This window comes from Mesocricetus auratus, unplaced genomic scaffold, assembly GCF_017639785.1.
Source record: "Mesocricetus auratus isolate SY011 unplaced genomic scaffold, BCM_Maur_2.0 Super-Scaffold_100003, whole genome shotgun sequence".
In the NCBI taxonomy this organism is placed as follows: Eukaryota; Metazoa; Chordata; class Mammalia; order Rodentia; family Cricetidae; genus Mesocricetus; species Mesocricetus auratus.
The window spans coordinates 80,227,386-80,235,437 of record NW_024429188.1 but is presented as its reverse complement, the minus strand read 5'-3'; positions in this window follow the sequence as shown (position 1 = coordinate 80,235,437).

The window sequence follows — 8,052 nt, the reverse complement described above, 5'->3', positions numbered from 1 at the left end:
ACAGGTGCTGGGAACCAAACTCAAGTCCTCTGAAAGAACAGACAACTCTATTTAAACTAACCAAACTAAACTAAACTAAGCGTCCAGTGCTCTAAAGTCTGCAGAGATTGCCAGCACTATGACTTAAGTCTTAATCATCTTCGTCAATTAAGACAAACCCAGAGAGGCTGAGAAAGAGGTATTGATCTGCTCTTTAGATGTCATAGCAGTAGGGATTTATGATAATGTTATCTGAGGGCAAGACCTGTATAGTCATATAGGGCTCTGCACTTCTGCGGGCTGTGCCTGATTTAATGTTTTGTGTTTACTGTCTTGAATTCCCACTTATTTTGAAAGAGTCTCCACCCTTTCATTTTGCATAGAACCCACCAAATTCTATATCGCCATTTCTGGCTGCAACCTACTGGAGCCTGTAGCCACATCCCTGGAAGCAGAGTTCATTCTCTTGGCATGAAATAGAAGGACCTTAAAGTTACAGCCTAGAGGGAAAGGCCCCCAACCATGAAATCTGCTCCTTCGAATTTTACACACCACTCTCATTCCACTGCATTCAGCCAGGATCAGTGACCTGTGCAGCTCCTTGGGGGAATGGTCTCCTTGAACTGAAAGTCTTATTATAGTGTCTCTAAGTCATAGATGTACTGCTCAAAAACGATCAGTGCATTAGAACTATATCTAACTAAACTATAACTAAAAATGCTCACTAGATTAGAGAGAATACTTGGGAGGTATGGGTCAACCTTTTCAAGTCATATTGTCTACTTTATGAAAAAATTAGAATAATTGCATGTTTGTTTCCAGTTCTAAGAAACTGTACCAAGATCCAGTTTACTCTTTCCTTGGCTTTCCCTAGTGGGTAACAATTTGTGAAACTTTCTGTGATATCATAGATATTCTGCTATGATACCAGCTACTTTGATATCTGTAAAACCCTACAATGATAGCAGAGTGACTTTGACAGAACTCATTTTATTTATATTAATTTCATACATGCATTTGGATCTAGACATTATCATCATATAAAGTCCCCAAGTATCACCACTTACAGTTGTGTTACAGATCAGTGCTATCATCTGAAGGACATTTGTGCTATTCCCATGTTATAGTTACACCCATCATCCCTTGAAGTACTCATCTTCAGTCCTTGGCAAACATTATTCTGTATTTTCAAAACTAGGCTTGTTTCCAGTTGATTCTATTATAAATATTACCTATATTTTAAAAATATTCTTATTAATTCACAAGCACTTAAATGATTCATAAAAATTATTTTTTAAAGCCTTTGAACCATCTATCAGTTGATGGTTATTTTCAATTTGGAGGCAACATGTCCCAAGGAAAAGAGGGGGACTTTGGATTTTGAAGAATATTTTTTTAAAAATTAAAAAAATTAAGCCAATATTCTACTATTTCCTTTCTGTATGGCTTGAGGCTGGTTATTTAAAACACTTATACACACACACACACACACACACACACACACACACACACACACACACACACCCACCACCACCACCACACCAGAAAAAACAATACTCCTGCCACAGAGTTGCTTTATGAAGATGAAATGAGATTCCACATGAAGGTTCCCAGTACTTTGGGGTTTTTGAAACTATAGCCTTTTCTTTCTTGGCTTTAGCTGAGGAGTAGAAAGGAATCTAAGAAGGCAAAAAGTCAGAATTCTAGATTTTTAAATGAAGTCTTAATACTCTCAAATATTTGCAAAAGGAAAGGGAGGACAAGAATGGCCTATAATTAGTTTAATAAGCCTTCCAAAGAAGTCTAGGAGGGAACTGGAAAAACGTCTTTTAACTAAGTCAAACAAGTCCTTCCCCCATTCCCTACTCTCTCCCCTAGCATGGAAGGGGCTTAATTAGTTTAGTCACTAGTCTCTTTCAAAATCCTCGCATAACAAGCTATAGTCTTCCTTTGTCCAATTAAAAAAAAATCCCAAATCAGTAGAAGCCAGATGAATGACATTTTACTAGGATGAAAAAGTGTTTTTCCCTCTATGTTGGAAAGTTTTCATAATTCTTTGTTTCTAACTGTCCCCATCTTTATTTCACCCCCAGGATTAATGGCAACTCAAAGCCGCCTCCTTCTATTTGTTCTTAATTCTATAAGCTCTCAAAGATCTGATCATGGTTGTACAACTCTGACAAATTCCTGTCATTTTCTCCTAGACCAGGAAATTACTTTATTTGATATATTTTCTCTCCATCCCCAACTTTCATCCCCCCACGAGAGTACACATGCACACACGTGTGGGTATGTGTGATAAATCAGTTTCAAGTCTCTTGCCAAGTTGCTGCTCGTTCCCATTATGAATGTCTTTAGAAGCCTTTACCAAGTATTTGCTTGCGTACTAACTTGGTGCCTCACTCCACCTTTCATAGCTTAAGAAGTGCAGAAGTGCAGAATCCTGAGCTTTTGTCCTCAAGGGGTTTTCCAGTCTGATGGAATGTAGATGTATGTATACAGGAAACATTGGATAACACCACTTTATACTTTTGAAGGTGCTGGTGACTGAACCCAGGGCATCCCAAACACTCTTAAATACATATTCTGCCACTGAACCATCTACTACCCTTCAAGAATTTCTTCTTACATTTAAAATTGTTGTTTTTATTTTATTTTAGCGGTATATGTGGGCATTGGTATGTATGTGTGCACAAGTGTTGGTGGGGTGTACATGTATGTGTGGAAGCTAGAGGCCAATGATGCTCGGCATCTTCCTCTATGACTCTCCACCCTAATTTTTGAAATAGGGTCTCTCACTCAGCCAGGAACTCATTGGTTCAGCTGGGTTGGCCAGTCAATGAGTTCCCAGGATTTGCCTGTCTCTGTTCCCACAATGCTGCAATTACACATACCCACCACAATACTTGGCTTTTTATGTGTGTGCTGGGAACATAAAGTAAAGTTGTCATTCTTTAATGGCAAGCAATTTACTAACTTAGTAATTTCCCCAGCCCCTTCCCACTTTCTTTTACAAGAACTCAATATGCAACTGAGGTTGACACTGATTTCTTAATGTTCCTGCATCTACCTCCAAAGTGTTGAGATTGCTGATATGTGCCATTATGCCCAGATTCACTGGAGAATAACTAAGCATGACACTGTATGATATAATATTTAATAAAACCAAGAAGGCTATTCTGAGAGCTTGGATGGGTAATGAAGAAAAAGGGCTTTATGGAGAAAGCATGACTCTATAATTAAAAAGCAAATAGACTGAAAAGTGAGACAGACACATCAAAGAAGGGGGTATCTTTGATAAAAATGTAGGGGGAGGGTCTAAAGAAACTAGGCATCCAGCCCTAAAAAGTAAGAACCTGATCTTTGGATTTTCTCTTAGCTTTCACATTGCATTATTTATTCCCATCATATGTTACACAGTGTTTACTGACTTGTGAGTTCGGGGTTATCTCAGTTCTTGATTTCTTGCTTTGTCTTATTTGTATAACTTTTCCCACTCTTATCTGGTACTTAGAACTTAATTTCCTGGAGCTGACCTTACCTTGGCTATATTTGATATTAGTATGTAGACAATAGCATGCAACGGTTGAACGTTTTGACTTTGAAATACGATGCTGTCATCTACAAATTTTATGCTCAAGATCCACGCAACTGTGTTACAAGATAGACAGACAGACAGACAGACAGACAGACAGACAGACAGATACTCACAATGGCCAAGTATATGGCTCAGGGAGTAAAAGTTTATGCCATGCAATCCTAGAGTTGCCATCCCCAGATCTCACACTAAAAAATGCATCTACTCAAACCTTTGTCAGCATTACTTCTCCTATTTCAGTAACAGTCTAATATTTATATTTCTGGAAATTTTGTCTAGACTTGAGAAATGGATCACAAAAGCCAAGGTATGCTGAGGACAAGTAGTAGAGAAACAAATCTCTTGGTTGAGGAAAGGCCTTGGTGACCAAGAACTGCTGTATGTAGTTTGGTATGGTCAGAGATGATCAACCACTGTAATTCTTCATTTCAATTAGCAGAGACAGAGATTTCTTCGGACTCACCCTGAGAAACTAGAACTTATGGATGACGAGGCAAACGAATTGCTTCCTCCGATTAAAGGAAGTTCTGTTGATTGTCCAATGAAGCATATTTTTATGTTAACCAGACCAAACAGGGAAAAATTCAATTTACCCTCTTTCGAAGTCTTGGTTGAGCTACACCCCACACTGGCACAAGGCTATTTGGTTTGGAAGCTGATGGTCCATCCTCTTCAGTGACTTCTGTTCACACTTTTACCGGCCCTGAGGGATTATAAACTCAAAAGAGGCAGGGAATGCAGCTAGTTAGTCAAAAGGGAATGGCACTTCCCTGCACTGCTGACCCATAGTACACTAGTGGGCACTGAACCACTACCACTGGCACAAAGTGGGAAATTCAGTTTTATATTCTAGAGTTGGAAAGTCCCAGGAAAGAGGAAATGATTCAGCGAGGCAGAAAGCTGGAGGAATCAAAAGACTCGAGAGAAGGCTGAAGTAGAATTCATCAGATTGTGCAGCACTGGACAGAGAGTGGCCACTTACTTGTTCCACAAATATTGGGCTATTATATCAAAAGCCTCCCTGCCGGTAACCCCAGAGAATTCTGTAAAAGGCCAGTTTAAGATAAGAGAAGTAAAAAGGGACCATGGTGTGTGTGGAGGGAGGGGAGTAGGAGCTCCATAGAAGGGATAGCAAGACTCAGGTGTTGTTTAAAGGAAGTGGGGGAAGATAATATAGGGAAAGAGAGGAAGGGATAAAAACAACTAAAGGTATTTGAAAAAGTCACAAGAAAACATTATTTTATGTTTGCTTAGAATGCATATGGTGTGTGTGTGTGTGTGTGTGTGTGTGTGTGCATGTGTAATTTAAATGAATGTTCCCTCCAAGAACCACAGACTAACAAAATCTCCAGTACTAGGAATGGAAAACTTCCTTTCAAGTTGTTAGTTAAGAGAATGCAAGACACTCCCAAAACAATATAAACTATTCCTGTAGTCTTTGTTTTCCTTTTAGAATTTGAAAACAGACACCATTGCTGAAGACAACATACATTCAAGACACAATACTTGAAGGAATTGGGCTGAAAGTGATCTAGAAGCTTCCAGCCTGAGTACTAGCTCTCACAGTGTATGAATATGCTATGTAAGCAATCACAAGGTGCAATAGTGGCACTTGTATCTGGGAAGTAACCAACAGTCTTCTAACTGGGCTTATGGCCCATTTATAGGAGGTAATTCATGCCTAACACTGTAAATCTAACTAATTTTCAGTGGCTGATAAGGTCAAGAACCCTAGAGGAGAAACTACTACTGTCGTTTTCCTAAAATAATATACTTTCAGCCGGGCGGTGGTGGTGCACACCTTTAATCCCAGCACTCAGGAGGCAGAAGCAGGCGGATCTCTGTGAGTTCGAGGCCAGGCTGGACCGACAGCCTCCAAAACAATACAGAGAAGCCCTGTCTCGTAAAACCAATAATAATAATAATATACTTTCCAGCTGAATTCTACATACCCTTCTTTACACCTACACATAAGTGTAGCTCTCACTCCCACATTAAAGTCAATAATAATAATAATAATAATATACTTTCCAGCTGAATTCTACATACCCTTCTTTACACCTACACATAAGTGTAGCTCTCACTCCCACATTAAAGTCACTTCCTGTGGCAGAAGATGGAAACCATTAAAGAAATCCACAACTGTGTTGTGTCCAGTCCTACTTGATATATCTGTAACACACTCATTGTACTTAATTCTCAGGAATCATTACATAAGAGAGAGTAGAATGCTTGGAAGAGACAGAGGACAAGGATATCTGCACTGAGACAGTGTTTTCTAAATAATATATGGAGTTGCACCCATGAATTTTTAACAATATAGTCACCTAAATAAGAAAGGCACAATGATTATATCAGTTGACATTACACATGGGTGTAAATAATATCACAATGCCCCATCCCTAAAAGAAAAAACTGTATGACATTAATGACTGCTAGGAGAGGGATATTCAGTCTTTTCTGGGGATAAGGCCCTTGACAGTTTATCCTTTAGGGCTAAACACTTGTTCATATGAACAGCATGAAGTGGACTTCTCAAGTTGCATTTATGCATGCATACATACGTACATACATACACACACACACACAATAACTAAAGACAGAAAAACCTTGAAATTGAGAGGAGAAAAGTTGGTGGGTAAAAGGGAGTGGTATAAAATATTTAAATACTGTACTGATGAATGAAATTCTCAAAAACAATTAAATAAAGATACGGAAAGTCAGAATTTAATTTTTACTATATTTTGTTTTTTTATTTATGAGATTATGTGTTAAGAGAAACTTTTTCTTTGCTAGCCGCTTTGGTTTATCCCCCGCCAGCCGCCTGGGCTCTGCCGCGCCAGCCTGGTTCTAGATCCGCATCAGTCCCAAATAAACACACAGGAGGCTATATTCATTATGAAGCTGTTGGCCTTGCTTGTCTCTTACTGGCTAGCTCTGCCTTAAGTAATTACCCCATAATTGTTATTCTGAGTATGTTTCTTACCGGAGAATAGTTCCCGGCTTTCCTACCCCATGCGGTTACATCTCGAACTCTCTTGTCTTTCTCTTTCCCAGAATCCTCCTGGATTCCTAGCTCCACCTATCTAGATTCCTATTGGCCAGACAGTGCTTTATTAGCATAAGACTTCCCCAACAATTATGTAATTATAACATTTCTCCCTTTCCTCCTCCAAATCCTCCCTTGTAACCCTCCCTGCTCTCCTTTAATGCATGGCCTCTTTTTTGACTAATTGTTATTGCATGCATATGTGTATTAGTATATGTATATTCCTAAATATATTATGTTCAGTTCACATAATGTTACTTGTATGTATGTTTTCAGTGCTGACCATTGGCCACTGGACAGTCAATTGGCGTGCCCTTCCCTGGGGAAGACCATATCATCCAATCCTAGCTTTCCTCTATTGGTGTTGGGTTAAGGCCTCCTGGAAAAAGGGGGAAACAATATCTGGTACTGGAAACCTAGCTAACTATTCAGTGCTAGTGAAGTCATGGTTATTGGAGGAATGCCTACAACCATCAATTTACTAAACTACCATAACCATAACCCCTAACAACAATCTGTAAACACTTTTCCTTATACCTACAGGTAATTAATAGTCTTTACTCCTCATCAAGGGAACTTCTCTTGCATCAAACAGAGACCACTTAGAGAAATCCGTAGCCAATCAAAATGCAGGGTTGTGGAGCACAGACCTAAAGTGTACATCTACAAAACACTCCTGCACCTAAGGCTCAGAGAACATCAGAAGGTCAGGGAGTTTGTTGTGAGATTGCATCCCCTAGTAATTACAGAAGCTACATTCATAAAGTCTCACCGACAGGACCATCCAATTGTGAGCAGAAATAGAATGACACCAATGAACATGCCAAAAGGAAAGTCGGTTTAAGACAATGAAAATGTGTCCACTTTATCTAAAACATAGACAGAGATACCAAGGAAAACAATGAACCCTTGTTCACTGATTGTTGAAATCATGTTTCTTGATGCTTAACATTACATCCGTGTACCTAGCATGACATCTGACAAATAATAGTACCAGTAAATGCTTTTTGAATGAATAAATGAATCATAGTAGTAATGACAGCAAGACTTATTTGAGCCTTAGTTATAGTCCTCAGTATATTATATGAATTAGATAGCTCGTTTAATCCTGACATTGATGCTCTAAAATAGGACTGCTATTATTCCCATTTTGTAGAACAGGAAACCATGTATCATAGGAACTGTGCCTCACCTTAAAGTGTATAATAAGCAAGCAGCAGGGCTTGGATTAATAGTTTGTAAGGAAAAGCAGGAACATCCTGACTGTCTCTTGACCATGTGTGGTGTCAGTGTTCCTAAAGCCAAGTAGTCTATGAAGCAGACCTAAGGTATTTTATTTTTTGTTATCATGTCCTCTCCCCATAGATCCACTCGCAAACACCTCCATTATCCCTAGTGACACATACCTACATCACTTCTCCCTTCC